The sequence below is a fragment of the Chiloscyllium plagiosum genome, unplaced genomic scaffold (genome assembly GCF_037043375.1).
Source record: "Chiloscyllium plagiosum isolate Xiang-an unplaced genomic scaffold, Cpla_swu_hap1 HiC_scaffold_36, whole genome shotgun sequence".
In the NCBI taxonomy this organism is placed as follows: domain Eukaryota; kingdom Metazoa; phylum Chordata; class Chondrichthyes; order Orectolobiformes; family Hemiscylliidae; genus Chiloscyllium; species Chiloscyllium plagiosum.
Window position 1 is genome coordinate 16,758,011 of NW_028270174.1, and position 27,395 is coordinate 16,785,405.

General features: G+C 43.7%; 1 protein-coding gene across 4 annotated transcripts in view; it reads right to left on the reverse strand.

The window, feature by feature from the left end:
- Window positions 1–26,562, reverse strand: part of LOC122539454 (chondroitin sulfate N-acetylgalactosaminyltransferase 1-like) — a 229,818-nt gene extending 203,256 nt beyond the window's left edge. For 3 of the 4 annotated variants that reach the window (XM_087979995.1, XM_087979992.1, XM_087979991.1), the window contains exon 1: window positions 26,098–26,562. The gene's annotated coding sequence lies outside the window, so the exon portion shown is untranslated. The other variant, XM_087979993.1, reaches the window with a different exon arrangement.
- Between the last annotated feature and the right edge of the window lie 833 nt (window positions 26,563–27,395).

Genomic DNA, 27,395 nt, shown 5'->3' on the forward strand with positions numbered 1-27,395 from the left:
TTTATTATTCCATTTATTGAGATCTATGAGAATCAATTAATTACAGCCAAGAGAACGTTGGCAGGTGACCCACTCAGAGTTCCCTGCTAATAATGCCCTTGAGCAGCAGGATATGCCGGAGTGCCATGCCAGCAAGAATTCAACTTTTCATTTTAATCATCAACAAACATGGAGCCTCTGTTCAGTGCCATTTTAGTTTGTTAAATGAAGATCAGCAATGAGTGGAGTGACAGACTCCAGGGTTGAACCGCTGTATCACCGTTCCATAATGGCTGATGTGGCATTACCCAAAAAATGATCTAATCTGTCTGTATTCAGTACACAAACACTAGTGATATTTTAATGGTGTCTTCAGAGATTTCTCCAAGCCTGGTTGTCCTCTAGAAATGACTATAGCAGTTTACAATTACAGTGAGGGAGACATAGGCAGGAATAAGAATTGTCTGGATGTTGCAAAAACTTAGCACACGTTATGCTAGTTATTGCCTGACCTCTTATTGAATTGAGGAGAAAGTGAGGTCTGCAGATGCTGGAGATCAGAGCTGAAAATGTGTTGCTGGAACACATGTGTTGCTGTTCCAGCAACACATTTTCAGCTCTTATTGAATTGAGTGATCCAAAATTCCTTTTTGGTATTTTTGGTCCCAGCTTGAAACTGCTGTATGAATACTGGTTGGCAGCAGAGAGACAGAGAGACATTGTTCTAGTTCATTAGAGGTTAGAGTGAGTCCAGAAGAGTTTCTGAACTTGTGCAGAATATCGAAGAACAGCTACAGAGAGTGATTATTGCTGGCAAATATTGATGGTTGGATTAAGGACCAACAATTCTACTGGAAGGATCCAGTAATAATTTCCTGCAGGATGAAGTGCCCCATACATCTTTCTGCTCTCTAGTGCAGAACAGCCTTGTTTAGTCACTAGGAGAAAGTGAGGACTGCAGATGCTGGAAATGTCAACTCTCCTGCTTCTCGGATGCTGCCTGGCTGGCTGTGCTTTTCCAGCACCACACTTTTTGGCCCCTTGTTTAGTCACTGCTCTGCAAGATCTCTCATTGTACTGAACCAAGGAACTCACTTTGTCAGCTTGCCAACAGATCCAATCAAGGGTCAAGATTCTCATAGAATATAGAACATTACAGCGCAATACAGGCCCTTCAGCCCTCGATGTTGCACCGACCTGTGGAACCAGACTGAAGTCCATCTATCCTATGCTATTCCATTTTCATCCACATGTTTATCCAATTGACCATTTAAATGCCCTTAAAGTTGGTGTGTCTACATTCATCTTTCGGCAATTTCCTAACAGCTATTTCAGTCACTCACTTGCCTTGACAGATATTGGCTAGTCAAAAGTAAGGACTGCAGATGCTGGAGATCAGAGTCGAGAGTGTCGTGCTGGAAAAGCACAGCAGGTCAGGCAGCATCTGAGGGGCAGGAGAGTCAATGTTTCAGGCAAAAGCCCTTCATCGGGAATGAGATTGTGAGCTGAGAGGATGGAGAGATAAATGGGAGGGGGGCTGGGGCTGGGGCAAAGGTAGCTGAGAGTGCGATAGGTGGATAGAGTTGGGGGTAATGGTGATAGGTTGGAGGGGAGAGTGGAGCAGATAGGTGGGAAGGAAGATGGACAGTAGGACAGGTCATGAGGGCGGTGTTGAGTTGGAAGGTTGGAACTGGGATAAGGTGGGGGGAGGGGAAATGAGAAAACTGGTGAAATCCACATTGATGCCATGGGGTTGGAGGGAGCCGAGGTGGAAGATGAGGCGTTCTTCTTCCAGGCATCGGGTAGTAAGGGGGTGGCGATGGAGAAGGCCTAGGACCTGCACGTCCTCGGCAGAGTGGAAGGGGGAGCTGAAGTGTTCGGTCACAGGGCAGTGCGGTTGGTTGGAGCTGGTGTCCCAAAGATGTTCTCTGAAGCGCTCTGCGAATAGGTTCCTGTCTCCCTGTCTCCCCAATGCAGAGAAGACCACATCGGGAGCAACAGATACAGTAAATGACATGTGTGGAAGTGATAGTGAAACATTGATGGATGTGGAAAGCTCCTTTGGGGCCTTGGACGGAGGTGAGGGGGGAGGTGTGAGAGTAGGTTTTGCAATTTCTGCGGTGGCAGGGGAGGGTGGCAAGAGGGGAGGGTGGGTTGTTGGGGGGTGTGGACCTGTCGAGGGAGTCGTGGAGGGAATGGTCTTTATGGAAGGCGGATAGGGGTGGGGAGGGAAATATATCTCAGGTGGTGTGGTGTGTTTGTAGGTGGCGGAAATGTTGGAGGATGATGTGATATATACGGAGCTGAAAATGTGTTGCTGGAAAAGCGCAGGTCAGGCAGCATCCAGGGAACAAGAGAATCGACGTTTCGGGCATAAGCCCTTCTTCAGGAATGGTGGGATATATACGGAGGTTGGTGGGGTAGAAGATGAGGACTGTGGGGTTCTGTCCTTGTTGCGGTTGGAGGGATGAGGTTCAAGGGTGGAGGTGCAGGACATGGATGAAGTGTGCTGGAGGGCATCATCAACCATGTGAGAGGAGAAATTGCGGTCTTTAAAGGAGAAGGCCATCTGGTGTGTTCTGTGGTGGTACTGGTCCTCCTGGGAGCAGATGCAGCGGAGGCAGAGGAATTAGGAATAAGGGATAGCGTTTTCACAGGAGGTAAGGTGGGAGGAGGTGTAATCCAGGTAGCTGTGGGAGTCAGTGGATATTAGCTAGTAATAACCAATGAGCCAGATCATCCAGAGAACTGCTCTGCATCCATTAAACCTGCAATGACTAAATGACAACAGCTAGTTCATCATCGATAAATGATTTATCTGTGAAAACATCAAAATTCACTATCCCCTTGGTTCATTTCTTCCAAATCTCAGCTTTTGTTGTTCAGATTATACCCTGGATGGGCAGATGCCTGGGTTTTCTTACCAGAACCAGTTCAAACTTGCATTTAAACAAGCAAGCCCGAGCTTCCAGCAAGCAGTCGAATGCAAGTTAGTGATCATTAAAATGTAATATAATTAGGGGTGGATGCAAACTTAATCTAAATGCCATTAGGAGCAGGATGAAAGGTCACCAACTGGCAAGATTAGTTTTGTTTCTTCCTTCACTTCCGACCTGATAAATGTTTTCAGCGTTTTCAGTTTGCATATCAATGGTCACTTCGACTGTTGGCATGCACCAAGGTGACAACCACATGGACACTTCGAAAAGGTTCTCTGATGTATGTGGGTCTCTGATAAAATTAACTGTCCATCTTCACAGCTGTCTCACTGTACCACAGCAGTCAACCTTTCCCACTGACTCTGGAATACTAGACCAGGGGAAACTGAGTTAACAGTCTGTGACATCCCACAGAAAGAAAATCTACAGTTTCTCCATTTAGCATGATTCACCCTGAAAATGCAATTTTTTAAAAAACAATCCTGCATTCAATGTAAAACTGTATTCTAAATAGATATGAATGATGACAAAGTAACACCAGAGACATCAAAAAGCTGATCTGGTTTGATGGTGAAGAATCATTCATTCAGGCAACGGTTCTATTTTTGGTTCATGAGATTGGATGCATCATAAATGATGCCCCGAAGCAACTTGTTGACTAGAGAGTAATTGAAATGTTAAAACAGTTTCAATTCACTGTGGCATTCATGAGTTCTGGCACCATCTTCAGCAACAGTATTAGTCTGTAACTTCAGGGTTGGACCTGGATCTTGTCTTGTGTATCGTTATAATGCCACTTACTATGTAGCGGGGCAATAGTGGTCAACTTCTTTCATGTGATGTAGGCATTGCTGGCAAGGCCAGAATTTATTACCTATCCCTTCTTGCCCTTGAGAAGGTGATGGTAGACCTCCTTCTTCACACAATAGTTCAACTTTTCTGCAGTGTTTTGGTACAGCAGAGTGGCTTGCTTGATCTTTCGGTCGGAAGTTAAGAGTCAGTAACATTGCTGTGAGTCTGAAGGCCAGACCAGATGAGGTTGGTAGATTTCCTTCCCTGAAGGGCATGAACAAACCAGATGTTCCTTTCCTCCCAACAAATGCTTATACTTTCATCGTCACCATTGTTGACACTAACTGGAGGTAAAATTCCACCGGCGACCACATAGTGATTTGAATTCACATCCCCGAATATTAGTCTGGTTCTCTCATTACTGGTCTGGTCACATTACGACTGGATCCCTGGAAGCAGAACAGCTGGAAGTGGTGCAGCAGCTCACTCCTCCAATGCGGGTCTTGGAAGCATTTTCTCTACTACTTGAGCCCACCATCCAGCCGAGGAGAAAGTGAGGACTGCAGATGCTGGAGATCAGAGTCATAAAGTGTGGTGCTGGAAAAGCACAGCAGGTCAGGCAGCATCCGAGGAGCAGGAGAGTCAACGTTTCTGGCATAAAGCCTTCATCAACAATGTGGGGGCGCCAAGGGGGCTGAGAGATAAATAGGAAGGGTGTGGGGTGGGGGAAGGCAATAGGTGGATACAGGTGGGGAATGATGGTGTTAGGTTGGAGCTGACGGTGGAGCGGATAGGTGAGAAGGAAGATAGACAGATGGGAGAAGTTCAAGAGGGCGGTGCTGAGTTGGAGGGGGTGCATCTGTGATAAGGTGGGGAGAGGGGTGATGAGGAAACTGGTGAAATTGACGTTGATGCTGTGTGGTTGGAGCATCCCTAGGCGGAAGCTGAGGTGTTCTTCTGAGGAAGTTAGAAAGCCACAAAGGGATCAGCTCCATGTTTACTTCTCTTTCGAGGCATACAGAGGACTCAAGGGTTAAACATTCCACTTTGAAACTTTATTGCTGGAACAGCACAGCAGGTCAGGCAGCATCCAGGGAACAGGAGATTCGACGTTTCGGGCACAGGCCCTTCTTCAGGAATGAGCAGAGAGTGTTCAGCAGGAGAAGATAAAAGGTAGGGAGGAGGGACTTGGAGGAGGGGCGTTGGAAATGTGATAGGTGGAAAGAGGTCAAGGTGAAGGTGATAGGTCGGAGTAGGATGGAGGCGGAGAGGTCAAGAAGAAGACTGCAGGTCAGGAAGGCGGTGCCGGGCTGGAGGGATTCGGCTGAGACAAGGTGGGGGGAGGAGGGATGAAGAAACTGGTGAAGTCCAAGTTCATCCCCTGTGGTTGGAGGGTTCCCAGTCGGAAGATAAGACGCTCCTCCTCCGACCGTCGCGTTGTTGTGGTTTGGCGGTGGATGAGTCCAATGACCTGCATATCCTCGGTGGAGTGGGAGGGGGAGTTGAAATGCTGTGCTACAGGGTGATTGGGTTGGTTCGTCCGGGTGGCCCAGAGGTGCTCTCTGAATCGCTCCGCAAGTAGGCGGCCTGTCTCCCCAATATAGAGGAGGCCACACCGGCTGCAGCGGATGCAGTAGATGATGTGGGTGGAGGTGCAGGTGAATCTGTGGCGGATATGGAAGTTTCCTTTGGGGCCTTGGAGAGAAGTGAGGGGGGAGGTGTGGGCGCAAGTGTTGCACCTCCTGCGGTTGCAAGGGAAGGTGCCGGGAGTGGAGGTTGGGTCGGTGGGCGGTGTGGATCTGACAAGGGAGTCGCGGAGGGAGTGGTCTCTACGGAAAGCTGATAGGGGAGGGGAGGGAAATATATCCTTGGTGCTGGGGTCTGTTTGGAGGTGGCGGAAGTGACGGCGGATGATGCGCTGTACATGGAGATTGGTGGGGTGGTAGGTGAGGACCAGTGGGGTTCTGTCCTGGTGGCGGTTGGAGGGGCGGGGCTCAAGGGCGGAGGAGCGGGAAGTGGAGGAGATGCGGTGGAGGGCACCGTCGACCACGTCGGGGGTAAATTGCGGTCCTTGAAGAAGGAAGCCATCTGTGTTGTACGTATTTTGAACTGGTCCTCCTGGGACCATCTTCCGCAACTACACTGGCACAATCCATCTTCCGCAACTACACTGGCACAATCCATCTTCTGCAACTACACTGGCCCCACCCCCCATCTTTTCCTTCGCTACATTGATGACTGTATCGGAGCGATTCAAAGAGCACCTCTGGGCCACCCGGACGAACCAACCCAACCACCCTGTAGCACAGCATTTCAACTCCCCCTCCCACTCCACCGAGGATATGCAGGTCATTGGACTCATCCACCGCCAAACCACAACAACGCGACGGTCGGAGGAGGAGCGTCTTATCTTCCGACTGGGAACCCTCCAACCACAGGGGATGAACTTGGACTTCACCAGTTTCTTCATCCCTCCTCCCCCCACCTTGTCTCAGCCGAATCCCTCCAGCCCGGCACCGCCTTCCTGACCTGCAGTCTTCTTCTTGACCTCTCCGCCTCCATCCTACTCCGACCTATCACCTTCACCTTGACCTCTTTCCACCTATCACATTTCCAACGCCCCTCCTCCAAGTCCCTCCTCCCTACCTTTTATCTTCTCCTGCTGAACACTCTCTGCTCATTCCTGAAGAAGGGCCTGTGCCCGAAACGTCGAATCTCCTGTTCCCTGGATGCTGCCTGACCTGCTGTGCTGTTCCAGCAATAAAGTTTCAACTTTGATCTCCAGCATCTGCAGACCTCACTTTCTCCTTAAACATTCCACTGCCAAACAGATTCACCTCAGTATCAATTGCATGTCTCTCCTCTCAGTAGGGAGGAGGCTGACTGAATCCTAGAGAAGAAATCCAATGGAACCACACATGTGGATTCCTCTGCAGCCTCAGACAGAGGTATTTGTCCTCCCCAGACAAGACTGAAAGCCTTGGCCACAACCCTTTTAAACTACTCCTGCTCCCATTATCTTGTTTCCCCTCCATATTAGCATAGGTATGTGAATCCCCCATTGAGAACAGGCAAAACCCTTCTGTTTAATCTCTTCCTATCAACACATGATCATGAAGAATATGATAATCAGTCCCTGTAATCCATTCACTCGTTATCACAGGGCATCGATATTCACCGGGCCTTGTAAATTCATAATTGTTTATCATAAACTATGTAACGACAATTGACCATGTGACTGATAGACCTTTTGTTTTATTCCTATAAAAAAAATACTGTCTTTGTATGGAGGGCAGAGATTTGTGAAGAAGTGTCACCACAAGTAGACAAATGACTACTTCTTGTCACATTGAGAACCTCTTGCCGGCTGTCCGATAATAAAGCATCTACCTTTGCGCAGAAACTTGTGTTGTCCGGATTTGTGGGAATAAAGGACATCAACACTTCCTCCAGGTGTCAGGTGGCTAGGATTTGGTGGTGGAGGAGGCCCAGGACTTGCATGTCCTTGGCAGAGTGGGAGGGGGAGTCGAAGTGGTCGGCCACAAGACAGTGGGGTTGTTTGGTGCGTGTGTCCCAGCGATGTTCTCTGAAATGTTTCACAAGTTGGCATCCTGTCTCCCCAATGGCAACATCAAGAGCAACGGACACAGTAGATGAGGTGTTTGAATGTGCAGGAAAATCCCTCCCAGATGTGGAAGAATCCTTTGAGGCCTTGGATAGAGGTGGGGGGGGGGGGGGGGGGGGGGGGGGGAATGTGAACGTAACGAGGGCGTCATGGAGGGAATGGTCTCTGTGGAATGCTGATAGGGGTGGGGAGGGAAATATATCTCTGGTGGTGGAGTCTGACTGTAGATGGTGGAAATGGCAGAGGATGACGCATTACATTACCACCATCATCCAGCCCGACAGCCAAATGCAGTACCAAGGGCGTTCTGCACTTTAGTGAACATAAAGCCCTGCCCACTCTCTCAGATAGATATGAACATCAAATGGTACTATTCAAAGCAACACAGGTTAACCAACACCTAATCTGGTTATTATCTCTTCACTGTTTTGGGATCTAGCTGTGCGTAAATTGCCAGCTGCATTTCTCTGTATTAAACAGTGAATGCACATTAGGAGTACATCACTGACTGAGCAATGCTTTGGGAGCACTTTACATGCTTAAAGCATGCGATTTCAATGCAAGTTATTACCTCCTAATTGCTCAACCTTGTTTCTATCAGGAAAGATGAATAAACCATTGCTTCAGTTAACTTCAACAGCTCAGAAATGAATTGATGAAACAATTTCCTCCAGTGGTCAGATACCGTTGTTGTGAAATTAACCAGAGTCTCTTCTTACATCATGCTCAACAGTGACCTTTAATCACAGAACTCTCAGGTCAGAACCTCGTGTGGCAACTGCTCACAATGAACACACTCCTTAAAGTTGGCCTGAATCGACATTATTGCCGAAATGATAGATTGACATTCCCGCAATTACCCAGTTAAAAACAATGCATTTTTGTTCTCCCCCTCCTGTCTAATTATTTCCTTAAAATAGTGGTACTCAAACTGAGGTCCGTGAAGCATCTAGTGTTCCACAGTGAGTTGCTGGATGGCTTCATAAACATTTGGAATGTAGGATAAGGAGGTGAGAGTGGAGTGCAGCTTGCAGTTTCACCTTGAAGTGGAGTGTGCAAGGATACACTGATTGTACCGAGAAGCAGGAAAAGCCATTACACTGATATCTGTAACTAAACAGATTTTTCTTAAAAGCATTATCCAAACACTACTCGCATGCAAGACTTCCAAGTTATACATTGTTATCATTGAGATGGATCGTCACTGATTCCTAGTTCATTTGTAAAGAGATCCTTCAGACAAAAATGTCTAAGGACCACTGCACTAACTCACTCCTAGTCCTTTCCCACTTCCATTTTAACTGTGTGACCAGCCTTTATCATTGCGCATCTCCTGATGGCAAGGTTAGCATCAAAAAGTAATTAAACCATACATCACAGATGTGAATTAAAGCATCTATGATACTTCTATTCAATTCGTTGCAGTTATTCGCCAAGTTATTGTGACAACATCTCTCCCTGCTGAAAGCTCCATCACCAAAGCAGGAATAGAAGCAACATCATGGGAACACCGTCAACTCCAACTCCAATGCACAATCTGGACTTGAACATATTTGCTATTTCACGATTGTCACTGGGTTACTGTTTCAGCTAAGGACACTGCAGGAGCACCACCACCACCACAAGGTCAACAGTGGATCAAGGAGAGTGCACACCACCACAGTCTTGGGGCAATGGGTAATAAATGCCAAAATTAGCAGCGACCTACACATCACAATAACATATATTTTTAAAAAAAGAAGCACAATACACATCCTCACCTCCAAGTGACATTGACTGATATCATTCAAGAAACCAACTTTACAATTGGTTACAACCATAATCTAGAAATCTGGATAACACAGGACAATGCTTAACAAAATGGAGAAGACAGCAGCAGCCTGTCAAGCCTGCTCTGCCATTCATTATGATCATGGCTGATCATCAAACTCAATACCCCAATCCTGCCCTCCCTCAATATATCTTGAACTCTTTCTCCACAAGAGCTGTATCTACTTCCTTCTCAAAAACACTATTTTTTGGCTTCAACACTAAAATCAAACGTGGTGAGGTACTCCACATTTTGCAGGAATGTTGCAGGAAATGGATTAGACAGCACAATTATTGAGAAACATGAGCTATGAAATATTGTCAACAAAACTAAATTAAAGGATTAAAAATTATATACTTGCCCCTCCTCCCATCCTCATTTCCCATGGTAAGTATGAACTTCAGTGATTTTTTTTACCTTTAAGTTGAAGGATGACCATAGAAATTCATAGGAGTTACAGGTGGAAATAGTCAGGTGCCCATCCACTTTGGGTTCACATTTATCCATCACATAAGTACATAGTTCTAATTAATCTGTATACTTAATTGTTATCTGTATATCTAATTAGATTTATCCATTCCATTCCCATATCACTTTCTTTCATCCACCGGTCCAATCTCATCCTTCTAGAGATAATTGTTGTAGGTTTCTCAAATACTAGGAACAATCCTGTTAAAGATTATGGGAGCAGGCCATTCAGTCCCTTGACATTGTTCTAAAATTCTCGATCATGGTTGATCGATTACCTCAGTGCTGCATTTCCACACTACTGCAATATCCCTTGATGTTATTAGTAACTAGAAATTGATATCTGTCTTGAATTAACTCCATGATTTAACTTCCACAGCTCTGTGGGCTAAGAATTCCAATGCAAATGATCTTTGTAGAACACCATTGGTCACAGCCTGCCAACCTGAGAATGGCCTGTTTTATTTCTTACTATCTGTTTTCTGCCTCTTAACCAATTCTCAGGTCATGCTGGTACTTAACTCCCCCAAATCTCATAAGCTTTAATTTTGTTTATTAACCTTCTGTGTAGAACTTCATGAAAAGCCTTCTGAAAAAATCTAAACACCATATCCTTATCAACTCTGCTAGCAACATCCTCAAAAATCTGTATCTGGCTTAACAGACATGAGTCTCTCATGTTGTAAATAAATCCATGTTGACCCTTTCCAATCAGACAAGTGTTTTCAAAACATCCAGCAATAATTTCCTTTATGATGGATTCTAGTATTTTCCTTTCTGCTGCATCAGGTTAAGAGCGCTGTAGCTTCCCCTTTTCTTTCTCCCTCCTTTCTTGAACAGTGCAATTACATTTGAAACCTTCAACCTGCAGGCGCATTGCAGAATTAACACAACATTGGAAAATGATCACAAATACAGTCAGTATCTCTGTATCCATCCTGTTCATTGCTCTGGGGTGAAGGTCACCACGTCCAAGGGATTTGGCAATCTTCAGTCCTGTTACATTCATCAATACGACTCTATCTTCTTGTTCCACCCTTTCATAATTTCAGACATTTCTAACACTGATTAGATTAGATTAGATTCCCTACAATATGGAAACAGGTCCTTTAGCCCACACATGGTATTTTAATTTTCATTGCTCCAGCAAAAGAAAACTAAAATGTTAATTCTTTCTTCATCTTTGTATTTCCTCATATCAAGCAAAATCCTACCCTCTCTGAATCCACGTAAATAACATGGGGTCTGGAATTACAGATAGTACCCTACTTTATTAAGATGTTTATCTCTTGGTTTTATTGTTCTACACTTCTGACAATAAAAGCTAGAAATAAATCCAGAACTGAACCTTTGTACACAACTACCTAATTCCATCTATTCTGAAAGGGGTGGTACTCTCTAGTCCTGTTTCTTACTTCTCTGCATAACCATCCAACCTGCAGTCTCCTTCAATATGTGATATTTTGTCACATGCTTTCCGAAAACCCAAGTACACTATATCCACTGCATTTCTCCCTTCTACCATGTACGTTACCTCAACAAGGGACTCTATGGGGTTTATCAAGTATGATTTTTCCATTTAAGATCCATGCAAGTTACCTTTGGCTATTTTCTTTCTTTCATTCAGTCACAGGATTTGGGAAATGCTGGTTATGTCAACACTCCTGGCCCGCCCTCTATTGTCCGGAAAGTAGTTAAGAGTCAAGTATATTGATATGCGTCTGTGACCAGATAAGAATGTAGCTCTTTATGACAATTGACAGTGGTTACATGGATGGGTGAAAGTGAGGACTACAGTTGCTGGAGATTACAATCGAGAGAGTGATGCTAGAAAAGCACAGCAGGTCAGGCAGCATCCGAGAAGCAGGAAAATTGATGTTTCAGGCAAAAGCCCTTCATCAGGAATGGTTACATGGATGCCTGTTTTGTTTCAGATTTTTACTCAGTTCATACTTTCATTATCTGCCAAGTTGAGATTTGAACCCATACCCGGCACATTAGCCTGCTGATCTCGATTTCTCAACATTACCACAATGCCATTGCCTCCTGCAAAACATAGTAGTTTTTTCTTTAATTAGAAACTGAGCTAATGCTATTTCTTTTTCCTTTCACAACATTCCATTCATCCCCAAATTTATTCTTGATCTCATCTCCTTGTTTTCATTCCTTCTCCCCATCACATGAAGTTGATACCTTTCACAAGACTCGTTTCATTTAACTTCAGCTCATATTCAGATCAATCTTTCATTGCTCACAGCGTGCAGTTCTCAATGGTTCCTCTTCTTCATGCATTGCTCCCTCACTCTCAAAAAGCTTCTTTCATTCCTCAATTGCAACCTTATCTTTAATCTCCCTTTCCTCTCCAACATCCTTAACTTCTGCTATCCCAATTTTGAATCCTTTGGTCTGGACTCAATCCTGTCAACTGCACTGAAAGCAAGAGTCAAATTTCTTATCAGATCATGATACCTTTATTCTCCTGGTATTTCTGAGTTCCCTGTAGAATTTGGCAATCATCCATCTTCATCCACCATCTAATCTTGTTACAGTTCATGATGACATCCATACTGTCCTTGCCTCAACAACGATATATTCTGCCATTTATCTAACACTGAGTTTTGGTTCAGCCATAATTTTCTCCAACTTAGCTAGATAATACTAAATACCATACATCAGGAGCATTTCAGAACTGACAGCCAGACTACTGCGACCACTAGGACTTATAACAGCACACAAACCAACAACCACCCTCAGACAACAACTCACCAGAACGAAGGACCCGATACCCAGCATGAGCAAAACTAATGTAGTGTACAAAATCCCATGTAAGGACTGCACAAAACACTAGTAGGACAAACAGGAAGACAGCTAACGATCCGCATCCATGAACATCAACTCGCCACGAAACGCCACAACCAGCTATCCTTAGTAGCCACACACGCAGACGACAAGCAACATGAATTCGACTGGGACAACACTACCATTATAGGGCAAGCCAAACAAAGAACAGCCAGAGAATTCCTAGAAGCATGGCACTCATCCACAAACTCCATCAACAAACATCGACCTGGACCCAATATACCAGCCACTACAGCGGACAGCTGAAACTGACAACCGGAAGCGGCAGGGACAGGCCATTATAAATGCCGGAGGAAACACCACAGAAGCGCTTCACAGGAGGCTCCCAAGCACTGAGGATGTCACATAGAACCAATGAAGTTGCCAGCAGTGGTAGTAGAGACAGGCACAGTAGATTCATTTAAGACGCATCTGGATAGATGCATGAGTAGGTGGGGGCAGAGGGACACTGATGCTTAGGAGTTGGGTGATAGGTTTAGATGGTGGATTTGGATTTGCTCAGGCTTGAAAGGCCAAAAGGCCTGTTCCTGGGCTGTAAATTTTCTTTGTTCTTTGTTATTTGAAGTTCAGTCATTATTATCATGAATTAAACATGCAACCAAACACCAACTTCCCTGTCTCAATTATTTGTAGTTCCACAGAAGTAAAGTGAAAACATTTAGCATGATGTATCTCTTCACTTACAAATACAGAGTTTACCAATAGGAGTTGGAAATCCCTGAATTCCAGTTCCATGAATTAAGTGGAACTCAGGTCACAAGGTAATGGAGGAGGGAGGAGAAATACATATTTGATTAGCAAATGCTCACTATAGGGATTTCAGTTATAATGATTAACAGGCAAATTAAATGCTTCACCACCACCACTACCAAATATTGTAGATTTTGGGCTTGCAAGAGTTTTGTTTCTAGCCAAATGCACGGACCTGTGAAAGGAAGGAAAATGTCAATGAAGTGTGTATGCTACAGTTCACACAGGAAGTTGAAGTTGCTACAGCAACATGCATTTCTACATTTATGCTGTTGGCAGCGACAGCAACAGTCAAGCTTCCAACCTTCTTCCCATCGCTAACTAGGAAGCTCTCCTGCTTTTGGCATTTGCCATTGGAAAGATTTACAGATTGATATTAAACTATTTGGTTGCATTATGAATGCACCTTCCTTGGCCATTGAGTCCTGGAGTGGGATTTAATCTAAGTTCAAGGGAGGCAGGGGCGTTACCTACTGTATCACAAGCCTCCACTTTGTACCTTACATAAAGAGCAATGTTGTTGCTTTGATGCTGATTGCTACTTCATGATTATTGGCATTTTGTAAATGCAAACAGTTTGATTGTTTGGATTTATGTGGGTGTCTGGTTTCTTATTAGTGCACTAATAGCTTTTCCTACCTCAAAAGATATTTAAATAAATTAATTGAAATAATAACAGTTTCTGGTATCATTAGTGAATGTGGATATTTAAGGAATGCTGTGGGTATAACTTGAGTATGATCATTAAGAAGTTGCCAAACAATTCTAACTCCTCATCCCTGTGCCTTGTTCACAGCTTACACTTGTGATAGAACATTAGTTTAGAGGGAACAAAAAATGAAACACATATATCAATTCCCACAAATTAGAATCCTCAGATTACTGTTAACCTCCTGCAATACAGCCTGAATACCCTAGCTGGATGTTTTGGGGTGAGGGGTGGGGGTAGGTTTGGAGGGGAATGAGGTAAAATTTATACTTAGGCATAATACTGTAAGTTACACCCATGTCGTTCAGGAATGATTTCAAGAAGGATTTGTCCACACAGATGCCAGTGTGAATCTATAACTCTTTCTATTCCAAAAAGCCATTGTGTTTAGGTCAATTAAAAATTGAGCGTGATAATGTTGGTGTGAAGACACAGAATGAGTAACAATACAGGTATGAAAGGTTGAAAGGTCTACTCATATTTCAAAATCCAAGAGAAATAATTTCCCAATTTCAGTTACTAATATGTGGACTACTCAGATTGTGTGTGGGTGCATGTGTGTAGGAGTGTGAGGATGTGTAGTTGTGTGGGGGTGTTGTGTTTGACTAGCTGAATTACCATTCTACAGAGTCAGTATGAGCATGATGAGCTGAATAGCCTCTTCCTCTGTTGTAGCTATTCTGTGGTTCTAAGAGAAAATGCACATAAGCAATCTTTCCCTGGGGAGCCCAGAACTAGAGAGCATAGATTTAGGGTGAGAGGGGAAAGATATAAAAGAGACTAAGGGGCAACTTTTTCATGCAGAGGGTGGTGCGCGTATGGAATGAGCTGCCAGAGGAAGTGATGGAGGCTGGTACAATTGCAACATTTAAAAGGCATCTGGATGGGGTTATGAATAGGAAGAGTTTAGAGGGATATGGGCCAGGTGCTGGCAGGTGGGACTAGATTGGCTTGGGATATCTGATCGGCATGGACGAGTTGGACTGAAGGGACTGTTTCCATGCTGTACATCTCTGTGACTCTAAGTCATGATCACAGTAATTATTATTAGAAATGAATTACACGTTCAAATTACACAAAACTGTTGGGCTCGGTTATAAATTCAAGGATTATCCTGCCTGTGATTTTTGTAACAATATGTGTAAAGATTCTGTCAAGCCAGACTCTATATATAGCTGCCATATGCAGTATAGGGCTTGTTGAATCAGATTATTGTATTATTTTAAATGACAGTGATTGATTATGTGTATTAAGCAAATTGATATCAAAAAGCACTCTACGAGAACAATTCCTAGCACCTTGAAAAATAGCCTGTCATTTTCTCAGTGTCTTGTTACATTAGGATTGATACGAAACTATAATGCCTGTACATTTAAAGCAGGCATTACTCAGGAGCAGAACCTTTTACAGTGCTTCAGAACACCCTAAAACTGCCATTTATTTTTCAGATATATTCTCCACAGCCGCTTTAAAATCCTATTAAGCACTAAAGGAGCAGTCTTTTTAATGCTGATGTCATTCTACACTGCAAGTCTTGACATTTTCCCCCAGCTACTGTAAGTTTAAAAACTCCTCACTGTGGAGTGATAAAAGATCAAATCTGAGGCTCAGTGCTATAGTTCCAAAGGATTCTTCTGATCTCTGGAGCTCACTTCTAGTTACAGATCCCCATTGTCCTGCCTGTTGAGTAATTTGCATGGCACAAAGTGAGAAGCAATTGAAAGATTCTGCACATTTTGTATGCAAATACAAACTTCAAAGCACAGCTCACCAGCTGTCCCTTATCTTATTCCTCTTAAAGTCTCTCTTTTGAACGAGTCGCATTTTCCTTCCTCTCTGTCTTTGGTAGTGCAACAATATAACTGCAGGGATCTATCTGGGACCTCAGCCAAATGGACAGTATTCAGGATTAAGTGCAGACAGCAAGCACCAACAGATTATCTAGATATGGGAGTAACACTAGTAGATGCTTACAGAAACACTTGAAAGTTAACATCTTGAACAAAACACATTTTATTAGGCTAGGGGGTCAGCCTAATAAAATACTAGCCTGTTTTTAAATACAGTCAAGAACACAATATGCTAAAAGGCTTCAAAGCTGTTGCTCAAATGACAGTAATAATATTTTTAAAATGGGAGATTAGTATATTTATATTTACTTAAATAGGAAGATAGATGCCAAAGATAGGTGATTGAAATAACAACTTCTTCTTAAATGTGTTTTCTGTTGTGAATTTCTTTGGAGTTGTTCACACGAATTCTTACTAAGCTGCATGTGACTCCAATGCTACAGTTTGCTAACCCTTGCAGTACACTACTACCTGGTCAGGTCCACGCCCCCCCTAAAACCACCCTCCCATCCTGGCACCTTCCCCTGCCACCGCAGGAATTGCAAAACTGGAACCCACATCTCCTCCTTCACCTCTATCCAAGGCCCTAAAGGAGTCTTCCACATCCATCAAAGTTTTACTTGCACATCCACTAATATCAATTATTGCATCCGTTGCTCCCGATGCGGTCTCCTCTACATTGGGGAGACTGGGCGCCTCCTAGCAGAGCGCTTTAGGGAACATCTCCGGGACACCCGCACCAATCAACCACACCGCCCTGTGGCCCAACATTTCAACTCCCCCTCCCACTCTGCCGAGGACATCAAGATCCTGGGCCTCCGTCACCGCCACTCTCTCACCACCAGATGCCTGGAGGAAGAACGCCTCATCTTCCGCCTCGGAACACTTCAATCGCAGGCCATCAATGTGGACTTCAACAGTTTCCTCAATTCCCCTTCCCCCACCTCACCCTAGTTCCAAACTTCCAGCTCAGCACTGTCCCCATGACTTGTCCTACCCGCCTATCTTCTTTTCCACCCATCCACACCACCCTCCTCCCTGACCTATCACCTTCATCCCCTCCCCCACTCACCTATTGTACTCCATGCTACTTTCTCCCCACCCCCACCCTCCTCTAGCTTATCTCTCCACCCTTCAGGCTCTCTGCCTTTATTCCTGATGAAGGGCTTTTGCCCGAAACGTCGATTTTGCTGCTCCTCGGATGCTGCCTGAACTGCTGTGCTCTTCTAGCACCACTAATCCAAAATCTGGTTTCCAGCATCTGCAGTCATTATTTTTACCTAATATATTTGATTGTCAATGAAAGGAATAGGTTTGATTTTTGAAGATCTGAATGATTTTTTAAGTCATTTCAACCCAGGTCTACAAACAAGGCAATGATGTCAGTTTGGATAGATTGAGATATCTGGTCGGAATGGACGAGTTGGACTGAAGGGTCTGTTTCTCTATGATTCCATTATTGGAGGTGCCGGTGTTGGACTGGGGTGAAGAAAGTTAAAAATCACGCAACACTAGATTATAGTCGAACAGGATTCTTTGGAATCACTAGCTTTCAAAGTGCTGCTTCTTCATCAGGCACAACCACCTGATGAAGGAGCAGTGCTCCGAAAGCTAATGCTTCCAAATAAACCTGTTGGACTATAACCAGGTATTGTGTGATTTTTAAATTTGGATCCAAACCAGTTAGTGAGACAGAAACCAATACACTTTTCTCTGTGGATCAAGTTTATTAACTACTCTGTCTTACAGAACCTTCCATATATCTGTTTCCCCTTTATCTCTTGCCAGTCAATTTATTCATAAATTAACCCCAATCACCCACCTAACAAAATGCTGTGTCAACATTAGGATGTGAAAAATAAAATTCATCCCATCATAATCTTGTAAAGGAATCTTGAACCCCATGAACATTAGGATCATGAGTTTACCTGCAATTCTACCTACTGGAATTTTACATTCCGAATGGATTGCACAGCTCCAGAATTTCAGTCTTAAGAAATTATTGAACAATTACATTAGTTAGTATTTTAATTGTTTTCAGTCATAACACTCAGTGTGGTGTAGATTAAACAGATTATAAAATGTAATAAGCTATCTAAAGATCAATTATGAAACAGTTGTCTAATCTTGTGAGAGACATGAACTGAAACATAATGCAACCGCCTTATAATTCACTACTAACCATTTATATGTGTGACAGCATTGCCAAAGATGAAGTGGAAACAGAACATTAATTCTACACATCTAATTTTTGGATTTAAAAGGAATTTGTTCTTTAATGTGACACTTCTGGGATCAGAATCATCAATACTTTGGCTTTACTAGCAGAAGAGTATAGAGATTGAAGTAAGAGCTTTAACTACTTCAGAAACACATTTCAATACGTTAATAGTTTTCTATGCTGAGAACGCAGAATAAATCTTCCTTTAATGCATCAAATAAAAATGTACAGTTCATTTAAATGTTTTTAAACTAATTACAAACCAAGTACAACCTTAACCCTTCAGCTAACTCACTTTGACTGCCATCTAGGAATATAGTACAGTCAGCAAGTTGTCCTCTCACTGCATGCTTCCTCCTTCTTCAACAGACTGTGCTCTCTCAGGACTGCCATCAGTGCAGGACCTCTTAACTTTTCTCCTCTATCAGAGTCCACATGCTTTAAAAGGTGACCTAGTTATCACCGAGCCATCACTGCTATTGTCACTCCTGTTTTTTTCCAACTAGGATAGCATCCTAAGACCATAAGATGTCAGAGCAGAAAGAAGTAGGCTATTCAGCTCTTCAAGTCTACTCCAACATTTAATGAGATCATTGCTAATCTGGTCATTCACAACTCCACTTCCCTGCTATTGTCCCATATCTTGATTCCCTCACTGATTAAAAGTCAGGTCTCCTCTCATTGCTCGAAGCTCCAATGAGTATAAACCTAACCTACTCAACCTCTCCTCATAAGAAATTCCCTTCATGCCCAGAATCAGCCAACTGACCTTTCTCTGGACTACCGTCAGTATGTCTATCCTTAGGTAAAGGGACGAAAACCACTCACTATCCCCGGTGCAGTCTAATTACTTCCTTGTATAGTCTTAGCACAAAGGTTTGATCTATGCGCCTCAGTTTAAAACCCTGTGATATGTCCAGGTGTAGGAAGGTAGAAGAAAACCAGTGAGAGATTAGATTAGATTCCCTACAGTATGGAAACAGGCCATTTGGCCCACCAAGTCCACACCAACCCTCCAAAGAGTAACCCACCCAGACCCATTCCCCTACCTTACATTTCCCCCTGACAAATTAGCATGACCAATTCTGCATACCTTTGGATTGTGGGAGGAAACCAGAGCACCTGGAGGCCCACACAGACACGGGGAGAATGTACAAACTCCACACAGACATTCACCCGAGGTGGGAATCGAACCTGGGTCCCTGGTGCTGTGAGGCAGCAGTGCTAACAACTGAGCCACTGTGCCTCCCCTAGAACTGGCTCTCTAATGATATCAGTTCAAAATACCTGGTGTTTTGTAAAGTAAACTGTAATCATCTGTAACCAAATCAACTAAATCATTTGAAAGAAAATCTATAAATGAATAGTTTAAACACAGGGTGGAGAAAGAGACATAACTTGTCTTGTATCAACATCCATGGGTAACTCTAAGAGTTGCTGTTTATTTTCTTTGAATCAATGGGACTTGTAGGATATTCTTAATCACAGAAAAGACCAGTACCTGGTCAATAGGATTAATGCAAAACACAACAGAGAGCTACAGATCTCTGTTACAACTACTGCAATCTTAATGGACAAATGAAAATAAGAATGTTCTAAAGTGCTTTAAATCTAAGTACTTTGAAGAGTGGTGTCATGTCAAACCTTGCCTTGGGGGCTTATGCTCATGGCTGCAGGGAACAGTATCTGTCTCACTAATTATACTGTCCCCCACTATTAATACATTCCTATTTCCTCCCCTCTCTTGAATGGTCCCTATATCATGATGCTGTGGTCAGTTTGCTCATCTTCCCAGCAGTCTGCACTCTTGTCCACATAGCTTGCAAGAACCTCACACCAGCTGCTTCATTGCAGGGATCAAGGCTCCATGAATACTACCCGTGGGTTCCCATTGCTGCCTCACTGGCAGTCAGACTTTCCGGATCAGAGACCAAACTTGAATTCCATACCTTGAAGGGTATGACTGCCTCTGGGGCAAAGTGCCCAGGTAACTTTCCCTTTTCCTGATGTGGCATAACATCTTCAACTCAGACTTCTGCTCACTTCCAAAGCTCCTCAAGCTACAATCACTTAATACAGATGTGTTTATTTTATATTATCTTGGTGTCCAGCAGCTCCCATATATTACAGCCTCATTAAACATTACCAGACCCAAAATAGCCTCATCCTTGGTTGGATTATTCTCGGAAATAGTCACAAATACACCCTATGATTTCTTCCTCATGGCTAGCTCTGCCAATTTGATTTTCTCAATCTACAAGAAGACTAAAGTCACCCATGTAATGTCTTTTAAATGCCCATATTATATTTTGATCTACACTTTGACCTATAGTATAGCTACAGTTAGGAATCCTACAGACCACTACAAGGTCTTCTTCCCTTCAATATGTTTATCTAATATTATCCCTCAAAACAATTGGGCGAAAACAGATTATCAGATCTATTCTTATTTCTCATTTAGGCCTTTGCTACTTATTAAGTTCACTTATTCATTCATATATTGACCAAACCCCAACATTCTACTCAGTCTAATCTTGAGATTATCCATAATTCTGCTGCCCATGTTCCAAATTACACTAAGTCCTGTTCACCAACTACCCTGCTAAGATGCTTCCAGTTTTAAAGTTTTCTTTGTTGATTTCAAATTCCTCTATGGCCTCACCTTTCCCTGTCTCTGTAATTTTCTCTAGCATGTTCTATAAGGAGTCATGTGGACAAATGATCAAAAGCTTGGCTAACGTGGTAGGTTTTCATAAACGTCTTAAAAGTGCAAAAAATAGAAAAGAAGCAGAGATACCTGGAAAAAGTATTCTAGAGTTTTGGATTCACACAATTGACAATACAGCCACTGTACAGCAATTAAATTTTATTTTTAATTCAATTGTGGGACATAGGTGTCTCTGGCTGGCCAGCACTTATTATCCGTCCTTTAGCTGCCCTTGAACTGAGTGGCTTGCTAGGCTGTTTCGGAGACCAGTTGAGAATCAACCACAGTGCTGTGGGTCTGGAGTTACATGTAGGCCAGACCAGGTGAGGATGGTAGATCTCCTTCTCTGAAAGAGATTAGTGAGCCAGATGGGTTTTTTCCAACAATTGACAAGGGTTTTGTGGTCATTAGTGGATTTTTAATTCCAGGTTTTTAAAAATATTGTATTCAAATTCAACCACCTGCCATAGCAGGATTCAAACCCCAGTCCTCAGAACATTAGCTGAGTTTCTGGATTAATTGTCTAGCAATAATACCATTCCTATAAGTGGGGATGCTCAAAAGACCAGAGTTAAACGAGACCAGATATCTTTGAGGGTATGGTACTGGCGGGGACTACAGACAGAGAGAAGTGAGAATGGTCAAATCTAGAAGGAACAGAAGTGTGGTTGAGAATGAAGGAAAAGACCAAGTTATCTGTTTTAGCACTGTTGATTGAGGATCAAATATTGATTTGAATAACTAAGAACTCCCCTGCCCTTCTTCGAAATAGTGCTAGAGGATCTTATGCATCCACATGACAAATGACTGGGCCTTAAGATAACATTTCAGATTAAAAATGGTACCTCAGTATAGCACCGAGATTCAGTCTAGAGCTCAACCCAAAACTCGAATGAGAATGTTACCACTTAATCAAGGCAGCTTGAAGTAAAACAGATTTAGTTGGGGGGCAAAAGAGCAGCACATTCTGAGGACTATTCAGATCAGTAATTTGTCAGAATATTATATTTTTATGTTAACATGCCAGTGGTGTAGGAGACAAAGAAATAACCATTTTTAAAATGAATCCGTTACATGTACAGATGCCTCCTGTCACCTTTTCCATATTGCTAGCATTTAGAATGGACTGTACTAATGTAAAGGACATATGCAAGAGGAAAGTACATGTAAAGGGCAGGACCCTTGGGAGCATTGATAGACAGAGGGATCTTGGGATGCAAATCCACAGCTCCCTGAAATTGGCAACACAAGTGGATAAAGTGGTAACAAAGGTATACGGCATGTTTGCCTTCTTCATTCAGAGCGTATTGGATATAAAAGTTGGCAAGTCATGTTGCAGCTGTATAAGATCTTAGTGAGGCCACATTTGGAGTATTGTATACAGTTCTGGTCTCCAGGTTATAGGAAGGATGTGGAGGTTTTGGACAAGATACAAAAGAAATTTACCAGGATGTTGCCTGGATTGGAGTGTATTAGCTATAAGGAGACGTTGGACAAACTTGGACTGTTTTCACTAGAGTATCAAAGGCTGAGGGAGGGGTGATCTGATAGAAGTAAAAAAAGTTATGAGAGGCATGGATAGGATGGAAATGTCAAAAAATAGGGGGCATAGGTTTAAGGTGAGACTGTAAAAATGTAAAGGAGATGTATGAGGTAAGTTTGATTTTACACAGAGGGAGTAGGTGCCTGGAAAGCACTGCTAGTGGTGATGGTATAAGCAGATATGATAGCAACTTTAAGAGGCATTTAGACAGACTCATGAGCAGGCAGGGAATAGAGGTAGATGGACCAAGTGCAGGCAGATGGGGTTAGTTTGAAATGGAATCACAGTTGGCATGGACACGGTGAGCTGAAGGGTGTGCTGAACTGTTCTCTGCCCTCTGTAAAACTTATCATCCTTCAGTGACATCTTTCCACTTAGGAAGGTGATTCAACACCACCCCTGATAAGAAGGTGTAACTGCGCGGTGAAACTTTACATTGGCTGTTTCCAATACAGAGGAACCTCGATTATCCGAATGAGATGGGCAGGCACTATTTTGTTTGAATAATTGATTATTCAGTTATTTGATTAAATGCCTCTCCTCTGGGGCTGGGATTTTTCTGTTAAGTCCTCTCCGCATTCAGGAGACTAGGAAGCAGCACACAGCGCGTGAACCCTACCCCCTGACTGTGCCCCCTCCAACACTGACCCCTGCCCGCCCCAAGCCCGTCCAACACCGCCCCTTCCACCCCCAATCCTGTCCAACACCGCACACCGCCACCCCAATCCCGTCCAACACCACCCCGCCCGCTCTCCCAATCCCATCCAACACCGCCCCCCACCCACCCCCAATTCCATCCAACACCGTCCCCACCCACCCCCAATCCAATCCAACACTGCCCCTTCCACCCCCAATCCCGTCCAACACCGCACCCCGCCACCCCAATCCCGTCCAACACCACCCCACCCGCTCTCCCGATCCCGTCCTACACCACCCCCCGCTCACCCCAATCCAATCCAACACCGCCCTTCCACCCCCAATCCCGTCCCACACCGCCCCCTCTACCCCCAATCCTGTCCAATACCGCCCCCCTGCACCCCATGCGCCTGCCCCACCCCCTTTCCAAGGCAGCCGGACTGGACACCAACATCAAGATTGCTGCTGCCGCCGCCTTTTGGGGGGGGGGGGGGGGGGGGAGGTGAGTCTCCAAATAGCGCACACACACACACACACACTTGTCCTGTACAGGACAATGTTGGAGAGATTATCTGGGGAAGGGGGGATTTTGGGTACACCCCTGTGTAGAACTCCAGGGAAAGTGTAGAGAGAGAGAGAGAGAGAGAGAGAGAGAGAGAGAGAGAGAGAGAGAGAGAGAAGCCGGGAAGTCAGTCATTTGGAGACGGTGCCTGGGCTCCCATCAGTCCAGGTCTGTTCTCGGTAGCATTTCAGGAAGCGGGGTTCACTTTTCATCACTGTAAACAAAAGATGCGATCAGTGTTGGAAACAAGCCTTTGGTGTAATGTTTCTATCGGGACCTCGAATCTCCTTTGGATAATCCGATATTCGGATATTTGAGGTTCCTCTGTATTAACATACATCATTTACCCTCACAAGGAGAAAGTGAGGACTGCAGATGCTGGAGATCAGAATCAAGAATGGGATGCTGGTAAAGCACAGCAGGTCAGGCAGCAACCAAGGAGCAGGTGAATCAATGTTTCGGGATGAAGGGCTTATGCCCAAAATATTGATACTCCTGTTCCTCAGGTACTGCCTCACCTGCTGTGCTTTTCCTGCATCACACTCACGACATTTACCCTGTTCATTCATTCAATTAGATCATGGGTGACCTGTGACCTAACCTTTGCCCCATGTATCTCAGTGCCAATATAAACGTGGACTTAGGAATTTACAAGGGAGGTATAAAAATAAAGACAGAATGTGAGACTCTAAAATTACATCTGTAGGCCCTGATCCAATTGTCCCTCGCCCTCTGACCTTGTTTCACCTCAAGTCTACACGGTCTTGTTATCCAAATTCAATCCCACAGGAGATCGGCTCGTGAAATGAAATAGTGTATTCAGCTAAACAGCACCAAGTCTGGTCTGCAAGTCTGAAATATTCACCTCAATAGACTGTCGGCATTCTGGCATGTGACCAGTGACATTTCTCGGGCTATCAAGACCGCAAGTGTTCAGTAGCATGATCCAAAGAGAACTGTATGGGTATTCATAAAGAAAAGGTAAACATTTTATTTTAAATTAACCGTCACAAACCTAACTGGAATCATGGTGCAATGTGCTGTCTTATTCATTCTGCAGGCTTGATTATACTTGGTCATTGCTTTAAACAAACACTGGGGACAAATGCTGTAGCCTATGTGGAAGCTTCACTTTGTCAAGCAGCGCCAGATTCTCCTGGATATTACAGATACCTCTTTGATAATTATCATCAAACACAATGCTCAACATATTGCATTGCTCAGCTGTAAAATTATTCATAAGCCTCACAACATAGGTAGAACATAGGTAGAAAATTACCTCCCAACAGACCATGCTAGCTCACTGTATTTAGAACAGCATTGAAATGTTTGGTGGCATCAGCCAAATTTCAAATTCACCAGAAATTACTGGTCGAAAGTGAGGACTGCACATGCTGGAGATCAGAGTTGAGAGTGTGGTGTTGGAAAAGCACAGACGGTCAGGCAGCATCCAAGCAGCAGGAGAATGGACGTTTTGGGCATAAGACCTTCATCCCGAAAAGTTGTTTCTCCTGCTCCTTGTATGCTGCCTGGCCGGCTGTGCTTTTCCAGCACCACAGAAATACTGGCCCTGACAAATGTTCATCTTCGCTCAATGCACATGAAGGTAAATACTTTACACACGACCTTTGACAGTTCATAAAAGCCACAAAACTGCTTTTGGTACTGGGCTGATTGGAAATCAGTAAGTAAACTATTTCTTTGTGGCCATTACAGTTTTCATGTGTTGCTCAAAAATAAAGGTATCACATACAAATTCAGTCCAACTATGACTTTCTAACTAGGACTCTCATAATGACACCTGATCACCAAGGCTATTGAAATTCTGACAAGTGAGTTTTTCAATCAAGTCAGTCAGATTTGTGGGAGGTATTGGGTTTGTACAGCGGTGCCTTTGATTCCCGTTTAAGGCTGTAAACTTGTCAGTCCTTTTCAGGATGTTGCCCATGTTTTGATACTGAAATATTGTGATATTGACTCAGACTCAGCATTCAAAGCAGACCATGGTTAATAATGGGAAATGAATAAATAGCACAGCATGAGGTCTCACTGCAGCATGGCTGGAATTATACAAACCCTTATAATTCACCACATTGTGAATTCTCAACCAGGGAGGTCTCCATGGGAGGAGAGGTCCATCTGCAGATCAATGCACCAGGTTGATGTTGTACAATTTGTGAACACAGCCCCTCCTATAGATGTGAATCCAGTTATGGCACGTGGCAGTAAACTAAGAGGGTGAAGGATATTTGGTTTAAATGGGGAGGGGGGGGTGTTGAGAGAGGTCTGCATTTCAAAATAAATGGATTTAATCCATTCTGTGTCAGTATATATAAATTCTATTCCAACCCCCCTCAAAAGTCCAAGCTGGTAGATAGGATTCTCTTGCACAGAGGAACATAACTGTTCATCTGACTTAAAGAATTCTGGCATCAGCCAGGTGACGAAATGTTAAGGGGACAGCTACTGACTGTCCAGATACAATGGCCATTTCAAAACATTTAATGAGAAGTCAGTTAAATCACTTACCTTCCACCAAACTTGCTTCACATGCTCATTTGTTAAGACGTTCCCCCAGAAAACTCTTGGCAAGGATAAACAGGAGAAGCGTTAAAATAAAAATAAAGTACTGAAGATTGTAACTTACACAAATGCAAGTCCGGGCTGTTATACTCGAAGATGTCCGGATATAGGTAGGCAATGGACTTCTGATTTTCTTTGAAATTACTTTTTTTGAAATGAAATGGCAAAAAAAAGACCCTAAAGCAATTTTCAGAGTGCAGCTAGTCCCAGTCTCTCAGTGTTAATTTTAACTTCGAAGGTGCTTGTTAAAGTAACACCACTGAAGCAAATGCTTCAGTCAGAGGTTCAAATGCTGACACGGAATGAAAGCCTCCCCTTCAGCTCAAGTAGCTTCTGAAAGCAAACAATTCAATAGAGATCCCATTGCACGGCAGAAATCCTCACACCAATATCCCGGTGGGACAGCAAAAAAAAACCTCCACAGATCCCAGCTTGGGCCAACATAGGTACCATGGAAACAGGGATCAATTCCTTTTTTTTCCCCTTTTAATATTGCGTCAAAAGCTCCACTGTGCAAGCTGTAACAGTGAATACAGTTCTCGACCTGACTTAGGCCAGCTTCAGAGCACAGCCAGGCGTCTGCGGGGACCAACTGTACAGTTTCACTGACGGAAGGTTACAGCATATTGATGCCATTCAGTCTGCACGTGGAACGCACAACCATATCTAATGTTCCTGGCGTCTCGGCCCCTCAGAAAGAAACAGAGTGATGCTGTGGCGTTTGGCACCGCTTTACTGCATTGGCTCCAATCACTCCTGTCAACAGAAAACTTCCTATACATTTCAACGGAGTTTACGACCAGCTCTCAATTCGCAACACCAGAAGTCAATCTGTGAGACTGACTGGAAGCCATATTAGGCAGCTTTTGTTTTTAAACGAGCCATTAAAGTACATTTTTTCTTCAAAGTGCAGAAAACTGTCTGGAAGAGTTGAGCATCTCAGATTGTAATTAGCACTCTGTTTTTCCACCAAGTTTAAAAGCCACCCAAACAGACCCATTTTACCTCGTGCATGAGTTTGTACAATTACAGCAAATTAAGACTTCAACATCATTCTGGGAAGAAGCTGGGGATGAAAAGAGGTAACGACTGATTTAGCAGAGTGGGCCTATATTGGTTGCAGTATGGAAGGTCGAGAGGCGATCTCATTGAAATATATAAGATTTTTCGATGACCTGACAGATCCAGAAAAGTTGTGGGAAGGTCTAGTACTAGAGAGCATAATCTCAGAATTAGGGTTGCGCATTTACAACAGAGACGAGGAAGAACTTCATCTCTTGGAGAGGTGTGAATCTGTTTTTGTTTTAGTCACAGATGGTTGTTGAGCCGGGTCATTCACTGTATTCAAAACTGACTTAGACA